The sequence below is a fragment of the Miscanthus floridulus genome, chromosome 7 (assembly GCF_019320115.1).
Source record: "Miscanthus floridulus cultivar M001 chromosome 7, ASM1932011v1, whole genome shotgun sequence".
In the NCBI taxonomy this organism is placed as follows: domain Eukaryota; kingdom Viridiplantae; phylum Streptophyta; class Magnoliopsida; order Poales; family Poaceae; genus Miscanthus; species Miscanthus floridulus.
The window spans coordinates 117,709,204-117,737,106 of NC_089586.1; the positions used below are offsets into that span (position 1 = coordinate 117,709,204).

The 27,903-nt window shown below is 44.3% G+C and overlaps 1 pseudogene; it reads left to right on the forward strand.

The window, feature by feature from the left end:
• The first annotated feature begins 2,329 nt into the window (after positions 1-2,329).
• Positions 2,330-27,703, forward strand: LOC136466122 (leucine-rich repeat receptor protein kinase MSP1-like; annotated as a pseudogene).
• Positions 27,704-27,903: the final 200 nt, after the last annotated feature.

A 27,903-nucleotide genomic window follows, 5' to 3' on the forward strand; every position in this document is an offset into this window, starting at 1 on the left:
GGTACTTGAAGTTTGACCAGACAATAAGGAATTTTGAGTTTAAAGAGAATGTAGAGGACAATTGTGTCTATACAAAGTTTGAGAATGGAAAGTTTATCTTCCTTGTCCTATATGTGGATGATATCTTACTTGCTAGTAGTGATATCAGTCTACTACTGGAGACAAAGAAGTTTTTATCCTCAAAATTTGATATGAAAGATCTTGGTGAAGCTTCGTTCGTTCTAGGGATCGAGATTCACCGAGATAGAAGTAAAGGGGTATTAGGACTGTCACAAAAGGCATACATAGAAAAGATCTTAAAGAAATTATGTATGCACAAATGTAGTCCCTCACCTGTTCCTATAGTCAAGGGCGACAGATATGGGGGATTTTAAATGCCCCAGGAACCAATATGAGATCGATCAAATGAAAGTGGTTTCATATGCTTCAGTTGTCGGAAGCTTGCAATATGCTCAAGTATGGACGTACCCTGACTTGGCATTTGTTACCGGGTTACTTGACAGTTTCCAGAGCAATCATGAAACAGAACACTGGAAATTAGTAAAGAAAGTCTTGCATTATTTGTAAGGAACAAAATGCCTCATGATGACGTATAGAAGATCTGATTCACTCCATATAGTGGGATATTCAGATTCTGATTATGCGGGAGATGATAGAAAATCCACGTCTAGATATGTATTCACTCTCATAGGGAGAGCTATTTCATGGAAAAGCTCAAAGCAAATCGTCACTACATCGTCTACAATGTATGACGGTTTGTAGCGTGTTATGAGGCAATGGGACAGGTGAACTGGCTAAAGAAATTTAATCCCTGGTTTGAAGGTGGTTGACGACATCTATAGACCACTTAAGTTATACTGCGATAATAATCCGGCAGTACAGTATGCTCACAATAATAAGTCAAGTAGTACTGCCAAACACATTGACATAAAGTATTATGTTGTGAAAGATAAAGTCCGGGATCATGTCATAAGTTTTGAGCATATAAGTACAGAAAAGATGCTCGTGGATCCGCTTACAAAAGGCTTGCCACCCAACGTGTTCAGAGAACATGTAGCTAGCATGGGTTTAAGGAAAGCCTAAAATTTCTAGACAAAAGAAGGTCCAAAGTTAAGTATCTATTTCAGAACAGAGTGGTGTGTTGTAGCTGTTAAATCTATCGACAATTGACCGTGACGATGAAACATGCTCTATGCGCTAATCTATAATGGAATGAACAAAAGTAAATGATATGAAATTGAAAGATGGTAGTGAGACCAAGGGGGAGAATGTTAGTTGATCTCCACCAATAGGCCGGCCTTTGTCTCTGCGCCCTGATCGGGGGCGTCCAACCCTAATATGGTTAGTGGGCTCATGTCTCACAGTACATATAAAAGAGAGGCGGGGATCATGGCTCTAACTACGAGGTTGGTCTGAGCCGCCGTGATCCACCAACAGAAAACATAATCCGATCTACAGTAAGTGCTGCCAGCGACGGGAAGCCCCACCGACTCCGCCGTCGCCACTGGACCTCGACTCCACTACGCTAGAACCACTGCACTGAGCTACCGTGTCACCGTCGTCCAAGCTGCTATGGCGCCATGGACCGAATGGTGACCTAGACCAAGGTACATCAACTGTTTTCACATCTAAGAGAAAAGCCTACCCCTGATCTACGGTTTAGAGGCACTGTTGTGTCTAACACCTCCCTCCTGCCTTGGGCGGCACGCCTGCGCATTGCTGTCGTCGCCGCGCGTGGGCTGGCCTACATCCACCACTCCGGGCGTCGTGGCAGCGACACACCCAAGCTGGCGCACGGCAACATCAAGAGCACCAACATCCTGCTAGACAGATTCGACGTGGCTCGTCTCGCGGACTGCGGGCTGGCGTAGCTGGGATCGTCACCAGCCGCTGCGGCGGCTCGCTCCGCGGGGTACCGCGCACCCGAAGCGCCCCCGCCGCCCCGTCTCTGGGCGTCGCACAAGGGCAGGGGCGGATCCAGAACGGGGCTGCGCCCCGGGCTGAGCTGCTGATTCACGTTTAAAACAGTCTGATCTTGCTTCCTAGGCCTCCTTTTGTCTAATTAAATCATAGTTTTTTAGGCTAAACACCACATATGTTACAGGGGCTACATGGACTCGCCCCGGGCTATAGCCCGGGCAGCCCGGGCCCTGAATCCGCCCCTGCACAAGGCGACGTGTACGCGCTGGGCCTGGTGCTCCTGGAGCTCCTGACGGGTCGGTACCTCGGGAGCGAGCTCCCCAACAGCGGCGTGGTGGTGGAGCTGCTCCGGTGGGTGTAGTCCGTGGTGCGGGAGGAGTGGACGTCGGAGGTGTTCGACCTAGAGCTGATGAAGGACAAGGGCACCGAGGAGGAGATGGTGGCGATGCTGCAGCTGGCGCTGAGCTGCGCGGCAGCAGCGCCCGAGCAGCGGTCCAAGATCGTGTACGTGGTGAAGATGATCGACGAGGTCCGCACGTGTGGGGTGGAGGCATCGGCGTCGGTATCGGCGTCGAACGAGTCCTCTGGCGTCTCCGACTCGCCCGCCGTAGAGGCGCAGGAGCTGATTTGTATGACTGATTTTTTTAAAAGAGAAAAATATTGTACCATGGTTTATAAGCCAATGAATAATCTTTGTGGGTCTCAATTTTTTTTAATTGTCTGCGTTTTTCTTGGGAGATTCCTTGGTGCTGTCTCGGTTTCGTGCTACTAGTTGTACTGGTTTAAAGAAATGCTGCGATTGAATGCGACTGTTTTAATTAGATTTGGTTGGTCAGGACGGCCACACGGCCCGATAAATAAATCACAACACAAATTATGGCCCAAGTCCCTGGTGAAGAAGGAACATCCCCAGGAGCCAGCAACTTCTGCTGTCTTGTTCGTGTACTGATAATCTGATATGGTTCCTGGGATCAAGCCAGAAAATTCTCTTCTGCTGCAGTGCTTGTACTACTACCCTTGTTGATATAGTTCTCTATTGCACTATTTTGGCAACTTGTGAGAACATAGTTGATGGGTAATACGATTGAAGATTGTTCTCTATTGACCTGTATGCTTGTAAAGCTGTTTTTGTGGTTGCTATTTTGCAAATAATCAGCCTGTTCGCTTGTTGGTTTCAGCCAGCCCAAACCAGCCAGCCAACAGTGTTTTCCTCTCACAACAAACCAGCACTAGCCAGCCCAAACCAGCCCAGAAACCAACCAGCGAACAGGCCGATTAATGCATTTGCAGTGATTGGCATTACTCTATTTGATCTCTATCCCTACCTCTGTGTTATTTGTGGAGGACGTTATGGAATCTAACATTGATGACTCTCAACCAAGGCTAACTGTGGTATTGATCTAGCGTTGACCTTTTTTTGTCCAGGATGTGCACTGAAATACATTGCTGCTTTGGCTATTGATCTTTCCCTTCTGTGCTACTCGAAGGAAGGCTATCAAATTTAAAATCACTAACAACAGCTACAATTTCATTTTGTCCAAATGTGCTTTTCAGCTGTCTTTCTGTCTTCCAAATTTGTACACTCATAGGGATAGGGCATTACATGCCTACAGTTCGGGAATTACAAAAGTTTGGACACCTTGTATATGTAGTGGGTTCTTTTAAGGCACTCTCCTCTACCTACTTGAAACAAATCTTAGCCGTAAATTTTATAGGAGCTAATGTAATTAAAATGGTTAATAATATATTAACTGTCTAATTAACCTGCTAATGCTGGTTACCAAAGGATTTTATTTTAAGGTCTTTGTCAACAAAAAGGAAACTCTTGCAGCTTTGACAGATTTTGTCCTTCATTTCCTCTGGTTCCTTCATTAAACCAAATCAAGAGACAGAAATGCAATATAAACTCCCTTCCTTCCCCTTCCTTGCTTGCACGTCATGTTGCAATGTTACATATGTAAGCAGCAGGAGTGTTGGACATCAGAACTAGAGTGCTTCTTTTTCATAAAGATACTCTGAAACGAGACAGATACTTGTCAATTTCATTGGGTTTACTTCCAGCAGCGCACTGTTGTTTAATTTGTTTTCTTGAAACAGTAGATAAGCTCTTTGCTGTCTCTATTATCTCCTCTCTGAGGTTTACTTAAATAAAATAGCAAGCACTTAGTTCACATTCTGGAGCATATCCATCCATTGCAGTGGCTGGAAACATGTGCTGGTACAAAACTTTCCACACTGAGTACATAAAGCTTTGTTTGGCAAAGTTACATCTCTAAGCTTCATGAAGCAGTTCAAGCTAGTTTTAGTCTAAAATGCACACAAGATGGCTCATTCAAACACCATCATGTGCCTCAGTTCTACTCTTCTGTCAGACATTATCTACTTAGCTACCTAAGCAAAACCAGTAACTGAATAACTTGCAGGTTTTCATTTTGATGACCTACTTCTATCTTCTCTTCTAGAACAGATATTGCGGTGCAGTGTTGACTTACATTGCTCCTTTGGTTGTTGTTTTTTTCTTCTGCGCTACTTGAAGGAAGAAGACCGTCAAATTAAAAGGTAACTGACAATAGTTACAGTTTCATTTTGTCCAAATGTGCATTTATCTGGCTTTCTGTCTTTCAAATTTCGACACAGAGCTAGGGCATTACATTCAAACAGTACGGGTATCACAATGCAGTTTGGACACTTTGTATATATAGTGGGTGATACAATATGTTCTCCATTCCTTGCCTGCAAATAATGATGCATGATGCATCTATAAGCTGCGGAATGTCAGATGCAACAGTGCTTTTTTTTCCAGACAGATACTTGTCATTTTTATTGGGTTTATTTCTGGCATCAGACTGTTGTTTAATTTGCCTTCTTCAAACTGTAGATCACTTTCTGCACTCTTTACCAAAGCCAAAGAAATGGAACAAGTGCTTTGCTGTCTCTCAGGATACATGTCCTCTCTCACTTTTACTTAAATAAAAATAGTAAGCACTTAGTTCACATTCCAGATATTTCACTCATTGCAATAGCAGCAACATGATCTGGTATAAAACTATCCACCAAGTATATAAGCTTTGCTTGGCAAGGTTACAGCTCTAAGCTCCACGAAGTAGTTTAAGCCAGTCTTAGTAAAAAATGCACACAAGATGGCTCATCCAGACACCATCACGTGCCTCAGCTCTATGCTCTGCCAAACATGCTCTACAACACGAAGCAAAACCAGTAACTGAATGTCTGAAACTCTGAATAACTTGTGTACTTTCATTTTTTTTTATGACCTGCCTCTATGATCACATCTTTGATGTCAGCTATGAAAATGGCACGTCCTCTGAAATTGTATTCTTTAATTAGTTTAGCACTTGTAGCTCTATGCCACCCTATGTGTTAGTACTTAGTAGATCAGTAAACAGTATGCATTGTTTGCCTTCTAAAATGTTTTTTCACGTCCAGGTGTATGGTGCACCGTCACATTCACACCATTGAATAAGTAGTATCTCATCAGTCATTGTCCTTGAGAGCAGACTAGATGCACAATCCGTGCTAGTCTGGGAGTACCATAAAATTTGGCATATATACTTCGGGCTTAAGCATTATAAACCAAAATATGATTAATGGTCTCCCAGTCAGTTTAGTTTGTCTTTGTGCTCTTTTTGTAATGACCAACAAAAAACATCCTAATGTTCTGTTGGAGGCATAGCCATATTTTAAAGATCTGTTCCAGCCTTCCAGAACCAGAACAAACTAGCTATTTGGCTTCAGGAGTTGGCTTGGTCCAAAACAGTTGAAACTAGATTGCCACTTTAATTGACTTCTTTTGTAAAGCTGAGGAAAAACTGTGGAACATCTTTTTTCCCTGGAGCTCATGTTGATACATTGTTTTTAGTCATTACAGTAGATATGTTGAAAAATTATGCTGAGATTGTATTGCTGTTTGATTCTTTTGCAGCTGCTAACTTGACTATTTTCTTTGTGCATATAAAAATTTAAAATACTGGCAATGGAATCCATGTTTTCTTCATCTTGATCCTACTGATATGCTTTACCCCTAGCTCTGCTTTGACTGGATATAATGATATAAATACCTTGTTCTACGTGAGGGAAGCTGAAGGGAAAGGATTTCTCCGTGACTGGTCTGATTCAGCTAAAAAAAAAAAAGCAGCTGGTCAGGTATAACTTGTGTGGAGCATAATGTTATGTCAATAGACTTGTCTCTGTGTCTCTGTGCCAATTTATGCCCCATTGCTGTTATGCTTCAGGTCATTCTAATCACTTGTTCATCTCAACTTTAGTGGTTGCGGGTTTTTTGGTGAGCTTCCAGATGCCTTGGGAACTTGCACAATCTTGAGTACCTTGATTTGAGCCATAACCAGCTTACAGGGGTCCTTCCTGTTTCATTGTATGGACTGAAGACAATGAAAGAAATGGTGGTTGACAATAATTTCTTTTCAGGTCAATTGAGCCCTGCTATTGCACAGCTTAAGTACCTCAACAAGCTCTCTGTATCCATGAATTCCGTCTCCGGTGCCCTTCCTCCAGAGCTGGGCAGTCTACAGAATCTGGAGTTCCTGGACCTTCACATGAACGCACTCAATGGGTTAATGCCAGCAGCTCTGGGTAATCTGTCTCGGCTCTTGCACCTTCATACAAGCCGGAGTAATATCTGTGGCTCAATATTTCCAGGAATAACTGCAATGGCAAACCTAGATACAGTTGATCTCACTTCAAATGCTTTGGTGGGGCCACTACCTAGGGAGATTGGTCAGCTACAGAATGTTCAATTGTTAATATTGGGACATAATGGTTTCAAGGGAAGCATTTCCGAAGAAATCAGTAAACATCCTGCTGGAAGAGCTTGAGCTCCCTGGATTTCACAGTCAATACACAAGGGCTCTGGGCTCACTGGGAATATTCTGAGAGAACTTGGTAAGTGCAAGAAGTGTTTGTTGATTTGTCTGCTAACTCCTTTCCTGGCTCTATACCTGAAGAACTCGCAGGTATAGAACACATTGCCACATTAAATGCGGAGGCAACAATCGATCTGGTCACATTCCAGAGTGGATCCAGAATTGGGTGATTCTTCGTTCCATGTATCTGGTGCAGAACAGGTTTTATGGACCCCTCCCAGTACTGCCATTGCAGCATCTAGTTATTTTTTCTGCAGAAACCAACAAGCTATCTGGTTCTATTCCTGTTGGGATTTGTCAGGTCAAATCGCTGCAGCACTCATACTGCACAACAACAATCTGACTGGAAAATATCATGGAGGCATTTCAAGGGTGCAAGAACCTTACGGAACTTAACCTGGAAGGAGACCATCTTCATGGTGAGTACCACATTACTTGTCTGAGCTACCACTAGTAACAGTGGAATTGTCCCAAAACAACTTCACTGGAAAGCTGCCACAGAAATTGTGGGAATCATCAACTATTCTGTGATAGATTTTTAGGAATAACTGGGAGTAGATCTTGTGGGTTTACTTCACTATTACAAATGTATAAGCCATGAGAAAATTGAGAAGACTTAGAGAGAGAGAAAAGGAGTAGAGGGCCATACCTTTCGGGCTTAGCAGAGGAGGTAGAGGATGAAGTGGCCGCCATGGCAGCGGGTACGCAGTGCGGGCGGTGAAGTTCGGCGCAGTAGTGGCGATGCAGAGGCGATGGTGAAGTCGGGGCTTCCCATCGCTGGCAGCACGCTCTCTTTAGATCGGGTTAGGGTTTCTCTGTAGACGGGTTACGGCGGCTCAGGTCAACCTCGTTAGTTGTGCCCTGGCCCTCACCTCTCTTTTATGGTGCTGTGCGACGGGGGCCCACCAACCATGGAGTGGTTGAACGCCCCCGATCAGGGACGCAGATCCAAGGGCCTAATTGACCGTTGGGCCTAATTGGTGTAGATCAAACCAACATTCTCCCCCTTGATCTCACCTTATTCCTTAAACTTAACTTACTTATCTTATCTTGTTCCTATTCCACCACAGATCAGTGCATAGAGCGTGCCTCATCGTCACGGTCTGTTGCCATTAGATTAAACAGCTACAACGCACCTCTCTGATTTGAAACAGATACTCAACTAGGTCCTTAGTATCCAGAAATCATAGGCTTTTCTATAAACACATGTCGACTGTGTGTTCTCTGAACGCACTAGGTGGTTAGCCTTTGGTAAGCGGATCCGCAAGTACTTACTCGGTACTTATGTGCTCAATGCTTTCAAAATAATTCTGGATTTTCTCCTTTACAACCTATACCTTAGTGTCAATGTGTTTGGCAGCACACTTGACTTGTTGTCTTAGGAGTTAACTTACTTTAAATGTTTATTGCTATTGTCTACCATTGTTAAATCCGGGTACAAATTCCCTTAACCTCCTTTTGACTGTTCCTTAAGCCTCATGACAAGCTATACTATGGTATGTATCACTGATGACACCACAACTGTTTCTTTGGAGCTTTTCCACAATAATGCTCCAACTACGAGTGTTAGCAACTGCTGTAGATTTCACTACACATCTCGCCAAGACTTAACTTTTTGCACCCTCAACTATTTGAGAGTACTTATTCTTTCTTACTCAGCATGAGGCCTATGATACTTTGCAAAATTGTAAGACATTCTCAACTCAATTCCAGTGATCTATATCTGAACTGGACTTCTGTCAAAATATCCTAGATACATAAACTACGTCAGGGTAAGTTCTTACTTGTACTTGTACACACATCAAGCTTTCAACAGCTGAAGCATATGAAACCATATTCTTTTGATCGATCTCATATCGGTTCCTAGAACACTTAAAGTTCCCAAATCTATTACCCTTGACTATAGGAGCAGGCGTGGTTTACTCGCATGCATACTTTATTTCTTTAGAATCTTTTCTAAGTATGCCTTTGCGATAGTCCTAATACCACATTTTTATCTATCTCGGTGAATTTCAATTCCTAGAACCAATGACGCTTCACCAAGATCATTCACATTGAAACTTGAGGACAAAACTTCTTCTCCAATGACAGATTAATATCACTACTAGTGAGTAGAATGTCATCTATTCACAGGATGTGGAAAATGAATCTTCCATTCTTGAACTTCGCATAAACGCTACTGTCCTTCTCATTTTCTTTAAAACCCAAACTTTCTTATCATTTCATCAACTTCAAATACTACTGTCTAGAGACTTACTTTTAACCCATAAATGGATTTCTACAGACGGCATCACATATGTTCTTTTCTTCCACGACAAAACCTTTTGGGTTGTGCCATGTAATTATTTTTCATATAAATCCCGGTTGAGGAATGCCGTCTTTACATCCATCTGATGTAACTCTAAATGATAATGTGCCATTAACACCATTATGATTCTAAAAGAATCCTTACATAAGACTGGAGAGAAAACTCTCATTGTAATCTATTCATTCTCTTTGCTTAAAGCATATTGGCACAAGTCGTGCTTTATATCTTTCTACATTCCCTTTAGAGTCACATTTTGTCTTGTAGATCCATTAACAGCCTACTATTTTGGCTTCATTAGAAATTACTTCTAAGTCCCAAACATCGTTGGTACTCATCGAATTCATTTCAACTTTATAGCTTCTTGCCATTTAAACGAGTAAACGTTTTTCATGGCTTCTTCAAATGAGGTGGGATCACCCTCATTTGAATTTCTTTACTAACATAGACTTCATATTCATTGGAAAACTAGTTTACTAATTCTTTGAGACCTTCTGGGGCCTCATCTACTGGCACTTTCATATGGGGCTATTGTTGCTCTTCATTGCCAAGAGGCAATTGATTCTACAGGCTCCTGTATTACAAGATCCTTATTTACATTATTCATCTTCTTCGAAAAGTCAACAATAGGTGTTGTATAAGTCATACAACATCAACAGGTATTGAGAAATTAGTTGTTTTAAATCATTGAAGTGGGCACGCAGTCCCGTTTCTCTTCAAATCTTAGGTCTCTACATACCTCTACATACCATGCTCCCTCAGATCTTCCCATCTTTTTTAAAGATAGTGTATCTTCAAATTTCTTATTTTGGGTTTAAGCTATTAAAACCTCATATGGCGCTTTAAGCACCACCTTATCATCTTTAAGACTGACTACGCTATTTTCCTGTCAAAACTTTAAAAGGTCCAGGAATTTAGCTACTTCTCTGCTTAGGGGTATCATTGTTGTAACCATTGTACTCCTCCAACGGTATTTATCTCACTCTTAATAAAAGAGTATCTTTCTTAATTGATCTTTATCTCACTCTTAATGAAGAGTATTTTTCTTAATTGATCTTAATATTCTTTCCCTTGAAATATGGCATGAACTTTACTGCCATAATTTCGATAACTATTCAGAAAGCCTACAAACGAGAAGACACTGTCGATATTTTACCACCGATAGCCTACCACGGGGGTACCCGGGACAGTTGTTCGGGCTTCGGCGAATAGCGGAATTCGGCGGTTACGCAAAGAGACTCACGATTTATACTAGTTCAGGCCCTCGACTTGGTCGAGTAATAACCTTACGTCTAGTTTTGGTGTTAGCCTATTTGTGTTGTATTGCTCTGAGTATCGGGTATCCGTCCTCCTCCTACAATGGGAACCCTCGCCAGCCCTTTATAGTCCAGGCGCTGAGAGGCGTTGTTTGTGTCCTATTCGGATACAAGGTCAGAGTCCTAAGCTACGCTTCGGGCGCCTTTCCTTGTATAGTTTGAGTTGGAGCTTCGGTTTTGCACGTTGCTTTGCTCCGCGTTCTTCTTGGCGATTGGGCTGTAGGCCTTGTTACCAAGGCCTACCTCCCTGCAGTATGGTCTATGGGGGGCCCGTAGGGTTCCCCATCGACAAGCCCCCGAGCATTTCATGATTGAGTTTCAAGGGCCAAGTTGTTGTAGTCTTGATTCGGGTCCTTCTTGAAGTGAAATCTTGGGATGGTCTTCTTTGATTCTTCTTTTGGCTGATGTGCACTTTTGCTTGATGTCCTCCGGGTTCTTTTTCCTTTGAGTTTGCACTCATTGAGTGTAGCCCCCGAACCTCTTATTTTTTTTGGTACAAAAAAGCTGGAGGGTCAAAAAATTTGAAAATATGTTTTTCTGTGGTAGGTACTTGCAGCCCTCGAGCCTTTTCCAGGTTCTTTTCTGTTGAAAAGAAGCCGGAAGAAGGGTCTTGATTTGTACTCCTTTGATCTTTGTCTTTTGCTGGTCACGGATGGGTCTTGTATAGCCATGAGTGAGCGTCTTCTTTTACTTTTTATCAGGAATCTTGCTTTTAGGTACTATTCACCTTTGTTGCTTTGCTCTTTTGTTCTTTTCCTCTTTCTTTCTTATGATCTTTAGCCTTGTTTACCTCTGGTTTGCTAAAAATACCTTCTTTGTTGGTTGTGGTTCTTCCTTGAGTAGGAAATTTCTTCTTCAATTCTTTCTTCATTCGTAGATATGCTGGTGTGTGAGGTTGAGCAACCCCCGGGCTTATGCTTTCTTGGTAATGAACATGCTGCTCTATCTGTTCTTCTGCGTCCGGGCTACCGCTGCTGCCGCCACTGGGTTCCTTGTTGCAATATTTAAGAACCTTGTCTCTATCTTATGTCTGAGTTTATCCGGTCCTGTTTGGCTGTCTGTAACCTTTGTATTTGTCTTCGATCAATGAGATGTATAATTTTTCTCTGTCCGAGTTCTTTTTTGACTGTAATCCTTTGACATTGTAATTTTGTATGTGATCCTTCATATGTCTCTGAGTTGTTTGTTCGGTTACTTATTGCTGTTGTCATTCTGGTTGTTGGAGAATTCAATGCATGTCTTCACGGGTTGTATTGTTGCTTGTGGAATATTCTCTTGGATATGCTTGTCCTTGAGTGCCGTTCTTTCACGCCAGAGTCCTCTTTCATTGAATTCTGTCTTTTCATTGTGTCCTTTGTTAGATTTCTTCTGTTGGTGCTCCTAGTCCATGTGCACCGCTTCTTTTGCCTATAAATGCCCTTCCGGAGTGCTGTTTTGATTCATCGAGCCTTTTGTTGCCTGTTCTGAAGTCTCTGTAGTTATGAATATGATAGTGTATGAAGTAGAGTAGCCCCCGGGCGTATTTTGTAGTTCTTGTACATTTTGTTGTAGCTAGAGGAAGTCTTGTGATAGGGATTAGAGGTAGACTAATCCCGCAGCGGCATTGTACTTGGAAGTATGTAGTGGTAGTTGGAGGAAGTCTTGTGATGTGGGCTTCGTTCCTTCATCCGGCAGTTCTGGGTTGATCCTCGCCGTCTGTCTTGAGACTATCCGATGTAGATCAACACCTGATCCTACATCACGTCGGGCTTGGGTAGACAGATGCCTGCCGACTTCCCCTGGTCTATGTTGTCCCGCCGTGTTGCTGATTTCTGCCTTGGATGCACTATGTTCGTCCTTTGAAGAAAACAGTGTAGCCGAGCACGGTTTGTTCTACCGAGTAGCAAATTGGAGCACGTAGTCGTTCCAAAGCCTAGTTGTGTCCGGGCTCCTTTTTGCTACCTTGCTTGTCATAGTGCCGAGTTCATTGGGTCTTGTAAGATGTGTAATCTTCTATTTTTGAAGCCATTTGTAATGGAAAGAATCTTGTCTTCAGAGTTGTCATTCATTTTTCTGCTGTAATCCTAGTTATTCATGAGGCTCCCGAGTTCTTTCTTTAATAACCGGGTTCTTTTGTTCCTTGCGAGGTGGCCCTTTGTTTCTTCATGGTTGACGGGTTGTTCTTGTAGTAATCTGAAAACTCTACCGTGGTGCTGGATGGATAAGTCTAAAATCTGCCCGTTGGATCGTACCATTGTGTAGATTTGTGCCTTCCATCATTTTAGCTGTATCAGTAAATGGATCGTCGCGTGGTTGACGGTAGAAGCCGAATCGCCATATTGGTTTTGATGAAGGAATTAACTCCGCCCTTAACCTTTTATGAAGAAAGTTTTAACTCCATCCTTATCTTGAGGAGGCTGTTGAACTGCCTGGGATGGCGATTTGGTCTCTATTTAACTGGCCACTCCGCAATTGTTTCACCATAGCCACAATGACGAAGAAGAAGTTCATCCATAGGCAGAGTGTCTGTAAGGTGTCACGTTCTTCGCTTGTTCGCTCTCCGAGGACAGCCTTGGTGGAGTCATTGAGCGGAAGGTCTTCGTCGTCGCCTTTATTGCCAGCCCCTCCGGTGGTGGGGAAGGCTCCCCTTGTTGGGACATCAGTGCCGGTTGTCCCTCTGCAGAAGAAGGAGGATCCCTCGGCTGCTCCTGTGGTCACTCTTGTCCCCCTCTCTGCTGCTGACGCTACTTCGACAAGGGTGGATTTGATCGTCCTTAGTAGTGACAGTGAAGATGAGGTTGATTGGGAGGCGCTTGCCGCCAAAGACAAAGTCGACTGGGGCGCCCTTGCTGTCGAAGATGACGATGATGTCGAATCTGTGGGTAGCGGGTCTCCGGCGAGGAACTGATGATGGCTGGATGCATTGTCATTAGCCCTCGCTTTGATGTTGGTGTAAAGGATATCGAAGGGCAGATTGTTCGGTCATAGATTTATCTTGGTGATTTGATGTATGTAGTAGTCGTGTTCTTCTATGATCATCATAAACTTTGTTTCCCCAATTTCTCTTTTCCTTTTCTTTTGATGTGGCTTCTTTTGTTTCTCTGTGTGGATGTCTCTGCTTTACTTATTCGTCAGACGAATTGTGTGAGTGATCAGGATTTCTTCCGAGCAGTTGCTTCATGGTACGTATCCATAGTTTTGAGTAGACGAGTTGTTTCCATTTGTTGTGAAATGACTCTTTGGTAGGTGGAGTGCTTTGTCTGGCTTTCGTTTGTGCCATGTAAACAACTCGGTATTTGTAGAACGTCGTCTTGAGAGACTGTCTTCGAGTGCTTTGTCTGGCTCTCGTGAAAACAACTCGGTATAAATTGTTGTTTTGTCAGACTTCATGTTCTTGCTAGTACTGAAAAGACTTAGGATCGGCGATCTTGAGATTGATAAGCCTCTGAGTACTTCATGGTGGAGTTCTAGGAATTTCTTCTTGTTCCTTCAGGTCTTTGCCGAGCAGGGATTACCGGTGCTTTTTTTTCTGGTTTTATGATTTTGTGAAGGGTGGCTTTTACCGGTGCATCAACAATGTGGTTTCGTATGTCCGGATTGTTGCCCCTGATGCTCCTTTTGAGCGGATTACTAAAGCTTCTGTAATGGCTAAGTTTTCAAGACACTGGGAGGAGGCCAAAGTATAGCTTAGTGGTCTATCAGACCAAATTCTTGATCAAATGAATGTACTTCCTCCTTCTCTTCCGTCTTCTTGAACAGATGTGAAAAGTCAACCTTCTTTTGATGTCCTTGTAATATACTTTGTCTCTGAATTTTTAAGATATGAGTAGGCTTCATCATGTCTTTCTTTTCTTCTTAGATGTCTTTGAATAATATGGACTAGTTTTGCCCTGTCTTTCCTTGTGTCTTTTTTCTGCTTTGCCATAGCTTGTTTCGCTCTTTGGGTCGGCGACCGAGTTGTTTGGACTATTTGTGCCGCTCTTTGGTCGAAGTAGTCGATTGTACCGCTCTTAGGGTAGACGATCGAGTTGTTGGAGTGTTTGTGCCCCTCCTTGGGCAACGTAGTCGATCGTACCGCTCTTGGGGTAGGCGATCGAGTTGTTAGAGTGCTTGTGTCCCTTTCTGGGCGAAGTAGTTGATCGTACCACTCTTGGGGTAGGCAACCGAGCTGTTGGAGTGCTTGTGCCGCTTCTTGGGTGAAGTAGTCGATCGTACCACTCTTGGGGTAGGCGACCGAGTTGTTGGAGTGCTTGTGCCGCTTCTTGGGCAAAGTAGTCGATCGTACCTACTCTTGGGGTAGGTGATCGAGTTGTTGGAGTGTTTGTGCTCCTCCTTGGGCAATGTAGTCGATCGTGCCGCTCTTGGGGTAGGCGACCGAGTTGTTGGAGTGCTTGTGTCCCTCTCTGGGTGAAGTAGTCGATCGTACTACTCTTGGGGTAGGCGACCGAGTTGTTGGAGTGCTTGTGCCGCTTCTTGGGCGAAGTAGTCGATCGTACCACTCTCCGCTTCTTGGGCGAAGTAGTCGATCGTACCACTCTTAGGGTAGGTGACTGAGCTGTTGGAGTGCTTGTGCCGCTTCTTGGGCGAAGTAGTCGATCGTACCACTCTTGGGGTAGGCGACCGAGTTGTTGGAGTGCTTGTGCCACTTCTTGGGCGAAGTAGTCAATCGTACCACTCTTGGGGTAAGCGACCGAGTTGTTGGAGTGCTTGTGCTGCTTCTTGGGCGAAGTAGTCAATCGTACCATTCTTGGGGTAGGCGACCGAGCTATTGGAGTGCTTGTGCCACTTCTTGGGCGAAGTAGTTGATCGTACCACTCTTGGGGTAGGTGATCGAGTTGTTGGAGTGTTTGTGCCGCTTCTTGGGCGAAGTAGTCGATCATACCACTCTTGGGGTAGGCGACCGAGTTGTTGGAGTGCTTGTGCCGCTTCTTGGGCAAAGTATTCGATCGTGCTGCTCTTGGGGTAGGCGACCGAGTTGTTGGAGTGCTTGTGTCCCTCTCTGGATGAAGTAGTCGATCGTACTACTCTTGGGGTAGGCGACTGAGTTGTTGGAGTGCTTGTGCCGCTTCTTGGGCAAAGTAGTCGATCGTACCACTCTTGGGGTAGGTGACCGAGCTATTGGAGTGCTTGTGCCGCTTCTTGGGCAACGTAGTCGATCATGCCGCTCTTGGGGTAGGCGACCGAGTTGTTGGAGTGCTTGTGTCCCTTTCTGGGTGAAGTAGTTGATCGTACCACTCTTGGGGTAGGCGACCGAGCTGTTGGAGTGCTTTGTGCCGCTTCTTGGGCGAAGTAGTCGATCGTACCACTCTTGGGGTAGGCGACCGAGTTGTTGGAGTGCTTGTGCCGCTTCTTGGGCAACGTAGTCGATCGTGCCGCTCTTGGGGTAGGTGACCGAGCTGTTGGAGTGCTTGTGCCGCTTCTTGGGCAACGTAGTCGATCGTGCCGCTCTTGGGGTAGGCGACCGAGTTGTTGGAGTGCTTGTGTCCCTCTCTAGGCGAAGTAGTCGATCGTACTACTTTTGGGGTAGGCGATCGAGTTGTTGGAGTGCTTGTGCCGCTTCTTGGGCGAAGTAGTCGATCCTACCACTCTTGGGGTAAGCGACCGAGTTGTTGGAGTGCTTGTGCCGCTTCTTGGGCGAAGTAGTCGATCGTACCATTCTTGGGGTAGGCGACCGAGCTGTTGGAGTGCTTGTGCCACTTCTTGGGCGAAGTAGTCGATCGTACCACTCTTGGGATAGGCGACCGAGTTGTTGGAGTGCTTGTGCCGCTTCTTGGGCGAAGTATTCGATCATGCCGCTCTTGGGGTAGGCGACCGAGTTGTTGGAGTGCTTGTGTCCCTCTCTAGGCGAAGTAGTCGATCGTACTACTCTTGGTGTAGGCGACCGAGTTGTTGGAGTGCTTGTGCCGCTTCTTGGGCGAAGTAGTCGATCATACCACTCTTGGGGTAGGCGACCGAGCTGTTGGAGTGCTTGTGCCGCTTCTTGGGCGAAGTAGTCGATCATACCACTCTTAGGGTAGGCGACCAAGTTGTCAGAGTGTTTGTGCCGCTTCTTGGGCGAAGTAGTTGATCGTACCACTCTTGGGGTAGGCGACCGAGTTGTTGGAGTGCTTGTGCCGCTTCTTGGGCGAAGTATTTGATCGTACCACTCTTGGGGTAGGCGACCGGACCCATATAGCACAACCGTTTCTGGGTTGGCTGTTTGCAGGGTAAGTAAGCAATCGTACCAGCTCTTGGGGTAAGCGATTGCACCCGTATAGCAACAACCGTTTCTGGGTTGAGCTATTTGCAGGGCTGCCCCTTTTTCCCCAACCTGATTACGGGTTGGTTCTGTCCGTTGGATAGGGCTGTCAGTCGTACCATCTCTTTATGGTAGAGTGACAAATGCTAGCTTGGGTCTCCTTACCCAAGAAGCTATTTGGCCGTTGGCCGTCAGTCAGACCATCTCCATATGGTTGAGTGACAAGATTGCCCATGTAGCGCAACCGTTTCTGGGTTGGCTGTTAACAGGGAAGCCCCTTTTTCCCCAACCTGATTATGGGTTGGTTCTGTGCGTTGGACAGGGCTCATATTTGAAGCTGTTCTTCTTGAATAATCTCTATTTTATTTCTCTTGAAACTTGAGTACAATCTGTTGTACTTAATTGTAGAATCTTTTGAGCTGGCTGATATGCCAAGTGTTCTTTATAGGTATTTCATCTGGAGTCATCAACTCGTATGTGTCGGGTCCTGTTGCTATCTTCACGATGAAGGGTCCTTCCCATGGACTGAGTAGTTTGTGTCGTCCATCTTTCTTCTGGATTAGTCGTAGTACTGAGTCCTCTGGCTTTAGTGATCGGGGTTGAGTACTTTTGTCATAATGTCTTCGTAACCCTTGCTGATATCTTGCATTTTGTATGATTGCACTGTCTCTTATTTCTTCTATTGAATCAATTTCTAACCGCCTTGTTTCTTCTGCTTCGCCTTCTTCATATTGTTCTATTCTTGGAGATAGCCATATTAAGTCGGCTAGTAGTACTGCCTCTGATCCGTAGACCAGAAAGAACAATGAGTATCCAGTTGCTCTGCTGATCTGGGTTCTCAGACCTCATACTACTTTTAGTAATTCGTCGATCCATTTTCCACCATAATCTTTCAAATCTTCATATAATCTTAGTTTTAAACCTTCTAATATGAGTCCATTTGCTCTTTCGACTTGTCCATTGGCCTGTGGGTGTGCTACTGATGCAAAGTCGATTTCTATCCCACAATCTCTTGCCCAGTATTGGTATTCTCTTGCTGTAAATGGTGAACCAAGATCTGTGATTATTCTGTTGGGCATGCCGAACCTATGCATGATGTCTTGTATGAATTCCACTGCCTTTTCTGCACTGTATTTGACCAAAGGTTTGTATTCAATCCACTTTGTAAATTTGTCGATTGCCACAAATATGTATTCGAAGCCTTCTTTTGCTTTTTTGAGTGGTCCGACTTGATCCATCCCCCAGCATGAGAACGGCCAAGCCGGTGGTATGCATATTAAGTTATGAGCCGGCACATGTGATTGCCTAGCAAACATTTGGCAATTCTTGCATGTTCTGACGAGCTCTTCTGCATCTTTGAGTGCTGTTGGCCAATAGAAACCGGTTCTGAATGCTTTGCCGACTAGTGTCCTAGAGGCTGCATGATTTCCACAGCATCCTGAGTGGATTTCGTCCAAGATTTCTTTTCCTTTATCTATCGGAACACATTTAAGCAGTACTCCTGATGATGCTGCTCTTTTGTATAGTTTATCCCCCACCAAAACGTAGTTTTTGCTTCTTCGTACAACCCGAGTTGCTTCTGCTTTGTCTTCGAGTAGTTTCTTCTCTTTGATAAAATCAATGTATGTTTGTCTCCAATCACTTTGTATGACCATGATTTGTCTTGACTGGTCTGGTTCTTCTGCTTGATCTATTTCCATTGGATCTGTTGTCTCCTTCTCTTTTTTTGTGTTTCCGAGTTGTTTGATGGATGGGGCTGTGAGTTCTTCCACAAATATACCGGGTGGTACTTTTGCTCTATCTAATCCTAATTTGGCTAGCACATCTGCTGCAACGTTGGAATCTCTTAGTACATGATGGATTTCGAGCCCTTGGAAAATTTTCTCCAATTTTCTGACTTCTGCACAGTACGCATCCATATTATCTTTTGTACAATCCCAATCCTTGTTGACTTGATTGATTACTATAGCTGAATCACCATAGACAAGTAGTCTTTTGATCCCAAGCGAGCTTGCAACTCTTAGACCGTGTATTAATGCTTCATATTCTGCCTCATTGTTAGTTGCCTGCCAAAGTATTTGTAGCACATATTTTAACTGTCTCCCTTCTGGTGATATGAATAGTACTCCTGCTCTAGCTCCTCCAAACTTTAGGGAACCGTCAAAATACATTTTCCAATGATCAAGTATTGGTTCGTGTTCTTTTTGACTGATTTCTGTCCATTCAGCAATGAAGTCAGAAGCTTGAGATTTGATTGCTGTTCTTGGTTTGAAGTCTAGGTTGAGAGCACCGAGTTCTACTGCCCATTTTGATATCCGACCTGTTGCATCTTTGTTGCGTAGAATGTCTTGAAGTGGAAAATTGGTTACCACTGTAATCTTGTGTTCATGGAAATAATGTCTCAGCTTTCTTGATGATATCAACACTGCATAAAGTAGTTTTTGCACGTGTGGGTATCTCACTTTTGATTCTGTTAGTACTTCGCTTATTTAATAGACTGGTCTTTGCATTTTGTATGCGTGTCCGGGTTCTTCTCTCTCAACCACAATTGTTGTGCTGACAATGTTCTTGGTTGCTGTAATGTATAGCATCATGTCCTCTTTGTCTTTTGGTGGTGTCATTACTGGTGATGATGCCAAGTATTCTTTTAACTTTTGGAATGCTTCTTCTGCCTCTTCTGTCCATTCAAAATTTCCTACTGTTTTCAATAATTTGAAGAAAGGTAGCCCTTTTTCTCCTAGTCGGGAGATGAATCTGTTGAGTGCTGCCATGCATCCTGTAAGCTTCTGTATGTCTTTAACTTTCTTTGGAGGTTTCATATCCATGATGGCTTTAACCTGCTTTGTACTTGCTTTAATTCCTCGGTTACTGACTAGAAACCTAAGTAGTTGTCCTGATGGTACCCCAAAAACACACTTTGTGGGGTTTAGCTTCCACTGCCATGCTTTTAGATTCTTAAAGTCTCCTCAAGGTCTTCTATCAATGATCCAGGTTCTTTTATCTTGATTACTACATCATCAATGTATGCTTCTGCATTTCTTCTGACTTGACTCCCCAAGCAAGTTTGAATTGCTCTTTGATATGTTGCCCCTACATTTTTTAGCCCAAAAGGCATTGATTTATAGCAATATGCCCCAAAGGGTGTAATGAATGAAGTCTTGCTTTGGTCTTCTTCTCTTAAGGATATTTGATGATAGCCTGAATAGCAATCTAGAAAGGATAACAGAGCTAATCCTGCTGTCGAGTCGATGATTTGATCAATCCTTGGTGGGACATATGGATCTTTTGAGCAATGTTTGTTGAGGTCTGTGTAGTCGATACACATGCACCATTCTTTTAAATTCTTCTTCTCTACTAGGACCGGGTTGGCAAGCCAATCCGGGTTGATTATTTCTCTGATGAATCCTGCTACCATGAGCTTGGTGATCTCTTTTTTGATTGCTGCTTTTCTGTCTGGAGCTAATCTTCGTAACTTCTGCTTAACGGGTTTGGACCCTTTGTTCACATCAATTATGTGCTCAGCCAACTCCCTTGGGACCCCTGGCATGTCTGCTGGCTTCCAAGCGAAAATATCTTTGTTGTCCCAAAGAAAGTTGGTGAGCGCGAGTTCCTATTTGGGGTCAAGATTTGCACTGATGATTGCCGTCTTCTCTGGATCACTAGTCAGTAGGTCAATAGTCTTGGTAGCGGCTTCTTTTGGTGGTGCGAAGTTGCTTGGCTTCTTGGCCGGTATCTTAATCTCATCTAGGTTCATTTCGTTGGCTAGCATTACAATCTCCTTTCCTTCCTTTATATCTTGTAATCTTTTGGATATTTGTACTGCTTGTATGTTGCAATCATGTGCTTTCTTTAGATCTCCTTTCAATAATAATATGCCCTTTATTGTTGGCATCTTGAGCAGTAGGTATGGATAATGTGGTACTGCCATGTATTTTGTTAAAGCTGGTCTCCCAAGTATTGCGTGGTAGCATGATTCAAAGTCTGCAACTTCAAATTTGATGAATTCCGTCCGGTATTTGTCTAGTGTGCCAAAGGTGACGGGTAGGGTTATCTGTCCGAGGGGCATAGCTGCTCTGTCGGGTACTATTCTGTAGAATGGTGTGCTTGTGGGTGTCATTAGACCTTCATAATCCAGATTCATCCTTTTGAGAGTATCTGCGAAAATTATGTTAAGCCCGGCTCCTCCATCGATGAGTACTTTAGTTACTGCTACTCCTACGATAGTCGGACCTAGTACCAGCGGGTAGCATCCTGTGTTTGCTGCACTAGTCCATTGGTCTTCTCTTGTGAAGTGGATGGGGTACTCTGACCAATCTAGATATCTTGGGATGGCTGGTTCAGCTGCCATGATGGCTCGGTGAGCTAGTTTCTCTTGTCTTTTGCTTCGTGTGTTAGGAACACCTGAAAATATCACCGCTAATTGGCGTTGGGGTTCTTGATAATCTCCTTCAGCTCTCTTTTCCTCCTTCTTGGATTCTTCTTGCTTTGACTCTGAGTTGTTTTGATTCCTGTTTTCTCTCTTAATTGCCGCTGAAAAGTGCTGCATTAAACTAACTTGTGTCTGGCCCCTGGGTGTATGTGACACGGCATATTTTCTATGTTTTCCGACGTTCTTCTTCGGTAGTTGTTACTCTGATAGTTGCTATTACTATTGTAACCGCTATCGTTACGGTTGTTGCTATTGTTGTAGTTGCCATTGTGATTGCTACCATTGCCATCATTGCCATTGCCATTGCCATTGTATCTTCTTTTGTTGTCTGTGGTTGCCACCATATTGTCCTACCTTGGTCTTTTGTCTTGCTATCTGTAATCGGGTCTTCTATTCTTTGGGTTGTCCCTAGCAAATCTGTGCCGAGTTCTTTCTTCTGACGAAATTAGCTTCTCAACAACCCTCTTAAAGTCTTCATTTGTTCTTGGGTTCTCATTGAAATAGTCCTTGTATTGCCAGTTTGCCCAGATTCCTTTTGCAAAGGCCTCTATCACCTCCCTATCAGTAATGTCGTGGACTTGAGCCCTGAATTCTCCAAATCTTCTACAGTATTCCCTTAGACTTTCTCTTCTCCTTTGCTTTACTCCTTTCAATTCGGCTGCAGTCATTGGATGGGTAATAATGCCTGCGAAGTTGTTGCAGAAAGCTTCTTGCAAGTCTTCCCAATACCTGATTGATCTTGGCCTCAATTTGTCAAACCATTGTAGCAGCATTGCTTCGAGGGCCATTGGGAAGAATAGAGCCTTGATGTCGTCGTCTCCTCCAGCTAATTCAATAGATTGGGAGTAAACCCTTAGCCATTGTCTTGGTTCGACTTTGCCATCATACTTGGAATGATTTGCTGGTTTAAACTTGTGTGGTAGCTTTAAAGTTTGTAGTCTTCCTATGAAACAAGGGAATCTATCGTATAGTTCTGTTCTTCTGTAATATGGTGATCTTGCCCTTCTATAATAAGACCTGTCTTCTTTTAACTCAGACTCTCCGTAGTCATCTTCTTTGTCAAATCTTCTTGATATTTCTTGGTACCGTTGGCTCAATTCTGGTTTGTCTCTTTCTTGTTGCTTTGAGTAGTGTTCCTTCCTTCCATTGATATCAGCACTTTCTACTGGTCCTATCCTTTGAAAATTCGATTTTTTGGGTGGCTGCTCCCTTTGTGGCTCCTGTAAAATTTCTTCGCCGGGTTGTTTTTCTGATCCCCCGACTTCTTTCTTCTGGTCTTCCTTTGCTTTCCCGTTATTCGTGAGGGTGTACAACTCCTTTGTTAATTCTTCAATTCTTTCCCTTTTTGTATTTTTTGTGGCTTCTTTTTCCGCCTTCTTTCTATTGTATTCTGTTAGCTCCGCTTTGTATTTATTCCAGGCTTGCTTCTTTTGTTTAGCCCGGTTCCTCCTTCCAGCTTTCAATTTGTTCTTCTTTAGCCTTGCTAGTCTTTGCTCATCATTTTCGTTGCTGTCGCTTTTCTCATCTGGCGAGATGTTGCCTTCTGATTCGTCTGAAGATTTTATATCTGGTATCTGTGGTGGTTCCAAAGGTTGTTCTAACTGCTCCGCCATGTATACAGTATACCTCTTCCGAGCTCTTCTTGTACGGTATTCCATCCTTCATTTGGTTGAGCTGTCTGTAGCTTCTGAACTAGATCCAAGTTCTTTTCCCTCTTGATAAGGTAGTTCTTCAACGCGCGTGCCAGTCTGGACTTTTCTTGAGGTGAAAGAACCTGGCCAATGCACCACACAATCTTGCGGGGTCACTATCATGATCATCCCTTCTTTGTGCTCCCTCCAGGAGTATTCTTCTTGCTGAGTTCATCTTGTTTTGGGTAAAGTGTTGATAGACTGATGCCGTGTTGCGCAGTCCGTAAGTTCCCAAGTTCTTCTTTGAGTTGTATGGGTCGTATCCCTTCGTGATCGTTGTTGTGTCTCCGAGTCCAATTAGGCTTGGCTCTTGTGCCGTGAAGATTGTCTTGGAATCGGGTTGTATCTCTTTTTCAGAGTCGGTTTCGTATCCGCTTTCTTCCTTATTCCGAGTTGTATCCGAAGTTGAGAGTTTCGTCATCTTCTCGGTGAGTTTGTATTGAACTTCGTCATCGAATTCTTTTTCTTCTCGGAGACGGGTACGAAGCTTGCCATCGTCGTCAGCCTTGCAGATCCAGGATCCAAAGACAAAGGTTGTTCCCGCCGAAAAGGTCATCTTGAGGTTGAGGTCCGCCGAACTCTCAAGAAAAAATTCGTCGAAAGCCCCTACCTGGCGTGCCAGCTGTCGATGTTTTACCACCGATAGCCTGCCACGGGGGTACTCGGGACAGTTGTTCGGGCTTCGGCGAATAGCGGAATTCGGCGGTTACGCAAAGAGACTCACGATTTATACTGGTTCAGGCCCGCGACTTGGTCGAGTAATAACCTTACGTCCAGTTTTGGCGTTAGCCTATTTGCGTTGTATTGCTCTGAGTATCGGGTATCCGTCCTCCTCCTACAATGGGAACCCTCGCCAGCCCTTTATAGTCCAGGCGCTGAGAGGCGTTGTTTGTGTCCTATTCGGATACAAGGTCAGAGTCCTAAGCTACGCTTCGGGCGCCTTTCCTTGTATAGTTTGAGTTGGAGCTTCGGTTTTGCACGTTGCTTTGCTCCGCGTTCTTCTTGGCGATTGGGCTGTAGGCCTTGTTACCAAGGCCTACCTCCCTGTAGTATGGTCTATGGGGGGGCCCATAGGGTTCCCCATCGACAGACACTTATAACTTACTTCATTCACATGATTGTGTCATATAAACAAAGTTATTTCTTGATTCGTATAGAAGTACACTTTCCTTATTTCACTTCGAGAACTCAACGAGGTCTTTCATTAGCAGTGCTTTTTGCAAGTCACACTTGCATCTTTTCTTATCTTTTGGTTAGTATTGACCATGACGATGCATTTCTATTGTGTCAAGGCCAATACTAGGACAACATTAGAGCTACCCAAACTTCTCCGCTATGCGGGATACAAAACATGTGAATCATCACAAAATTTCTCCCGCCATGCAGGATTGACCAGCATAAGTACTATGTCAAAACTTCTCCCTATGCGGGATAGATCTATACTAAAACTTAGTCATGACGACTAAAACTTAGTCATGACGACTAAAACATTCACTTATACTTCTTTTTCTAATTAAATCTTTCCGTTGGTTCCAATTTAATCACAAAATTAGTAAACTAGCAAAAATTTGTCCTGAACTGGCTTGACTCAAGCCTTTTCATTCACATACCCCAGCATTACAGCTCGTTGGCATGCAACCGAGTGATCTCGTCGGTTAAATAAACAAGGTGCTTCTGCATCAATTCTACATCACCGTTGGGCAGAAAATAGAATTAATGCATAAAACTCAGAAATGAACTTGAAATCCATATAACTACTCTTCAAAATTAAATTCTCCTGTTTGTTCAAATTTAATTGGAAGATAATCAACTTCATTGCAGCGGAAACATGTTAATAAAATGCATTCTATTAGTTCAGGATCATTTCTTGGTCCTTATCTACTCTCTGAAAAATTGACCATGTTGGCCTGAAATTTATCAGAGATTTAAACCTCAAACTTGAACTTATTATAATATTGTCATCATCAACATTGGTCAGAAAATGACAATACCATAATCTGACTTAAAAAAAAGGACTACTCCTCTAATTAAATTTTTTTCGTTGGTTCCAATTTAATTAGAGGATAAACATGATCATAATTTACTAAATATAACTGCTCTTCAAATCAAATTCTCCCGTTGGTTCGAATTTAATTAGAAGATAATCAACATTAAACTTTACAGTGGAAACTTGATAAATTATTTATCTACTTTTTAGAAGCATCTCATTGTACTCATCTACTCTCTGAACAATTTATCCTGTTGGTTCAAAATTGAATAGAGATGAAAAACTAATCAAAATTCATCAATATTCGCTTCTGAAAATAAATAAACAAATTTATAATCATTACTGTTCCTTTGGCCCGACCCTTCAAGCGCTCGCGCGTGGCCCAGCTGCGCTTGTGCACGCGCTCGCGGTGCCTCCCCGTGCCCAGGCCGCAACCTAGGCTTGGGCCGGGATTCCCCTCGCCCGCCTGGGCTGAATTCGGCCCGTGCAATCCCCGTCGTCCGTCTTGATCCAACGGCTGTGCGCAGCGATCGGGAGATCAAAGTCGCCCCATCCCGGCCGGCCTCCCCCAAAACCTAATTTCATTTCCATCTTCTCCCCTTCGACCCTCTTTCGCCGAGCGGCGGTCACACCGAGCGGCGGCCGCCCGGTTGTCCAGAGGAGGAAGATGGCACCGCTGCGGGCCTCCTTGCCGATCAACCCCAAAAACTCTAAACCTCATTTCCTCCCTCCCCTTCTCTCTCAGTGCCAAGATGGAAACCCGACGGCGGCCGCCCATGGCTGTCAGAGAAAAAAAGGTGGTGGCACCGCCGTGGGGCCCCTCGCCGCGAGCGCGCTCGCCTAAGGTTGAGCGCGCCGCCGTCGAGCGGCCTTGCAACGTTGCCCTTGACCCCCGAGCCTGAGGTAGATGCTCCATGGTGGTGTGGCCTCCCTGGACGGTGGCCCGGGAGCTGCTTCCCGCGCGATGTCGGCGGTGGTGATGGTGACAGGTGAGCCCCAGGTAGGCCCCTGTCCCCTCCGTCCATTATTCATCGGATTAGGGTTAGGGCTACTTCCGTTTCTGTGATCTGGGGTTAGGGTTCATTCTTGCTACTGGCGGTCATCGGTCCAGATCCGACGAGCCGTCGTGGTTTCTATCCTGCGGCCGAAAGCCGGCGGTGATGGCAAGGTAAAATCCCGCCGTCTCTGATCTAGGGTTAGGGTTAGGATTTGGGGAATTTGAAAACATGTTCATCGCGTTCTAAATTCGTTCTTCTTTTCTACCCCAAGACTTAGATCTACACCCTAGAAAACCTAGCTCTGGTACCATTGATAGATTCTTAGGAACAACTGGGAGTAGATCTTGTGGGTTTACTTCATTATTACAAGTGTATAAGCCATGAGAAAACTGAGAAGACTTGGAGAGAGAGAAAAGGAGTAGAGGGCCATACCTTTCGGGCTTAGCAGAGGAGGTAGAGGAGGAAGTGGCCGCCATGGCAGCGGGTACGCAGTGCGGGCGGTGAAGTCCGGCGCAGTTGTGGCGATGCAGAGGCGAAGGTGAAGTCGGTGGCGGCTTCCCGTCGCTGGCAGCACACTCTCTTTAGATCGGATTAGGGTTTCTCTGTAGGCGGGTTACGGCGGCTTAGGTCAACCTCGTTAGTTGTGCCCCGACCCCACCTCCCTTTTATGGTGCAGTGCGATAGGGGCCCACCAACCATGGAATGGTTGGACGCCCCCGATCAGGGCGCGTATCAAGGGCCTCTGGGCTAATTGGTGAAGATCACACCAACATTCTGGAGATCACACTCAACGATCAACTAACTGGCCCTATACCTGAAAGCATCGGTAGGTTCTCCAGGTTGCAGAGGCTACGGATTGATAACTACCTAGAAGGGCCTATCCCACAGTCAATCAGCACTTGAAGGAATCTGACAAATCTCTCTCTATGGGGCAATAGGCTGTTTGGGAACATTCCACTAGAGTCTAGAGCTCTACCGCTGCAGAAACCTGTAACTCTGAATCTGAGCTCTAACAATCTGTCTGGCCACATCGGCACATCCCACGTGCCGTATCTCACTTACATATTTCAACAGCTTGAATTTGTCTATTAACCAGCTGTCCAGTGCTATACCTGCTGAGATCTGTGTCGGATTTGGGAATGCAGATCACACTCAGTTTATTCAGCATTATGGCTTTGCTTGATCTTTCATAGAACAGATTGACCAATCATATCCCAAGAGCGATCAAGAATTGTGCCATGGTTACAGACCTAAACCTGCAAGGAAATATGCTGAGTGGCACCATTCCACCAAAGCTTTGGCGAACTTCGAAATGTTACAGCCATCTATCTTTCTTTTAACACATTAGTTGACCTGATGCTTCGTTGGTCTGCACTGTTGGTACAACTGCAAGTCCTTTTTCTCTCTAATAATCACTTAGGTGGCTCTATTCCTGCTAAGATAGGGCAAATACTTACCAAAACTGAAAAACTAGACTTATCCAGTAATGCACTTACTGGGACGGTATCCAAGGCTTTACTCTGCATCAATTACTTAACCTACTATCTGGATGTTAGTAATAACAGCCTCTCTGGACAAATCCCATTCTCTTGTCCTAATGAAAAAGAATCGTTGAGCTCACTGGTATTATTCAATGGGAGCAGTAACCATTTTTCAGGGAACCTACCACGAAAGGAATGACTTCCATGGTCCCACTCCTTGTGGTGTCTGCAATATATTTGACCTTTCATTTGCCGACTTCTCTGGTAGTCACATTGGCATGTGCAGCTTTGTGGGTTGTGCTGCAGAAGGCTTTTGCACTGGAAATGGTTTTGATCGTAGGGAACTTAATTCATCTGATCGAGTTCTAAGAGCAGCAACCAGCAATCATTTGTGTCAGTATACTCGCTGTCATCATTGTTTTAGTTATTCTGATGGTTTTATCTGGGACGGAAGCTATTGAGAAGCAGACCCTTGAGTACTGTACCTGTCAGCAAGGCCAAGGCTACCATAGAGCCAACCTCAAGTGATGAACTTCTAGGGCCCTGTTTGACATCTTGGAAATATTTTACAGCTGTAAACAAGTTGCAGATATTTTCTAGTGCACAACACGACAACTGGAATTTCTGTTGCCTGTAAAATTTTGTTTGGGTATTCACAACA